Source organism: Nicotiana sylvestris, chromosome 2, assembly GCF_000393655.2.
Source record: "Nicotiana sylvestris chromosome 2, ASM39365v2, whole genome shotgun sequence".
NCBI lineage: Eukaryota > Viridiplantae > Streptophyta > Magnoliopsida > Solanales > Solanaceae > Nicotiana > Nicotiana sylvestris.
This window is the reverse complement of record NC_091058.1, coordinates 10,308,644-10,311,205: the sequence shown is the minus strand read 5'-3', so window position 1 is coordinate 10,311,205 and position 2,562 is coordinate 10,308,644.

Sequence of the window (2,562 nt, the reverse complement as noted above, 5' to 3'; positions counted from 1 at the left end):
TTTACGCGCCCGCGGGGGCGCAGGGGAGTTTTTTCCAATTAAAGGACAATCGAAACGGGATTGGTTTAATTATTCAGAGTCGCCACTTGGGAGATTTAGGGTGTCCCAAGTCACCAATTTTAATCCCGAATCGAGGAAAAGAATGACTCTATATTATGGTCTGCGTACCAGAAATCCGGATAAGGAATTCTGTTAACCCGGGAGAAGGTGTTAGGCATTCCCGAGTTCCGTGGTTCTAGCACGGTCGCTCAACTGTTATATTCGGCTTGATTATCTGATTTTATACAAGTGTGAACTTATGTGCAAAATTTAACTTTTAACCGCTTTTATCATTTACTGTTTTTATCAAGAATTGCAACGTTGTGAAAATGTATCTCGAACCGCGTTACAATCAATGTACCCGTGGTCGTCGACACACTTTGACTCCGTTGAGATTTGGATTTGGGTCACATCAATGTGCACCCGAGTTTAAGGAAATTAAATTATTAAAGGCGCGCCTAAAGCGACTAGCGTATTTATTTTGGGTAGGACCGTGGAATTTTACTAAACGGTCCATCCCGAAGCCTAAACAATTTTTAAAGCAATATTTATTGAGGGCCCCGCAATTTGTATTTTTATTTGGCGAGGCTCACCTCGTTCTTTATTTCTAATGAATTTGCAACGTCATGGACATGCATCTCGAACCACGTCACAGTCAATGTACCCGTGATTAGAGAGGCATTTCGAATCCGTCGAGATTTGGATTTGGGTCACATAAATGTGCACCCGAGTTTAAGAAGGTAAAGTTTATTAAAGCGTATCCTAAAGAGACTAACGTGTTGTCATTTTAGGAAGGTTGTGAGATTTGCTAAACAACCCGTCCGGGAAACTAAATGCTTCAATGATTTACATTTAACAAGGGCCCCGCATCTGCGTGTTTTGTTTATTTTCATCGAGGCTCATCTCGTTCTTATTTTAAAAGGATATCCTATAGCAACTACGTTTCTTGTCGTGTTCGTCTCTATCAATTGAAAACGGTAGACAGTCCTAATTAATTACATGATTGCGAGTTTACTTATAACAGGATTTAAAATGCTTTTACAGAATAATAAAATGTGACTGCGATTATGGATAACTAGCCGAAAATTATGGGCCCAAACCTAGCTCATGCGAGATGGCCAGACTTAGGCCCCCTTTTTCGATATGGGCCTAACTGATTTGTTTCGATTTGGGCTCGGCCTTCATGAGATTGAGGCCTAGGACTGATTCTTTGTTCTGTGAAATGAGTTTATCAATTTATATGGGACAATCTGGCAAAAGGAGAAAGAATTTTAACTAAAGTGGATAGTTTTCCTATTTGGCTTACATTAGAGAATATATTACACCCTCAGACTAAGTCTAAAGGTACAACTTATTACACTGGGAATGTTTTTTCACCTAACAGCACACATACATGACTAGCATGCATTAACCTGCATTGATACACTAAGCATGTAGGCTACTTCTATTATCCAAACAAAAATGTAACTACTATATACTACATGACATTTAACACAACAGTCCACGTGTATATAAACAATCTGCAGGTCCTCTCTTTTGCATTTATGTTCAAACTCTCAGTTACATTAGTGGTATCGATTGTGTACCTGGTAAGGAGGACAAAGAAGAAAGGAATGATCAGCTAAGCAATATGCAGTGAATACAGCAACAGCAGATAACACCAACAACACAGCAACAACAACCAGCCACAATGATGAAGCTCACAAGTGGTCGAGCAACAAACAAGCAGTCCCAGAAACAGAATGATGAACCAACAGAAAACCAGAGTATTCAATATAACAGCACCAGCAGTTCAACAATCACAAACAGCTCGGCAAGTAACCAACAACAATTAGCAAAGACAGCTTGGCTAACTTGAACTCCTAAGCAGTTTTCAGACAGTGTTTTGTTACAATATTCTGAAATTTTCTTTTTGTTTTTTTTTTCTTTCTCTCCAGACTCAAAAATGTCCAGCCTAAGACCCTTAAACTTCAGCCCCTGTTTTAGTTATCAAATGGCCTATTTATAGGCCAAATGCACCATTACAGCTGAGCTGCCCTGCCTGCCAATTGGCAGAATGCCCATACTCTTTTAAGCCCATGCTCAGCATGCTTGGTGTCAGCTCCCTTTATTCCCCACGCCTGGTTTTGTTTAATCCAGAATTATGGGCTCATTTGTTTATTCATTTTGAGCCCCCATACCCTTGTGTCTTGTTCCCCCATTGGTATTAGTTTAATCCTAAGTTAGTACCCTTTTTGTCAGCTCACTTAAACTAATTACTTCTGTTCTTTTTAAACACCCCAGAATACCCCCGTTAACCTTGATTATTACTGCCCCTGCCTATTGCAGCATTAGGGCATTTTTGCACTGATGAAAACTCGAACTCAGGACTGCCTAGACTGAACCCTTTTAGTCATTTTTATAATGCCAACAGACCATTTCAAACATTACTAGGTCATCCAGCCAGTGTCCGAGTTTAATTAGTTATGTGAAACTCCTAGCTCCTTCGATCCATTAGTTATAGAAAACTAATCGACGACATTT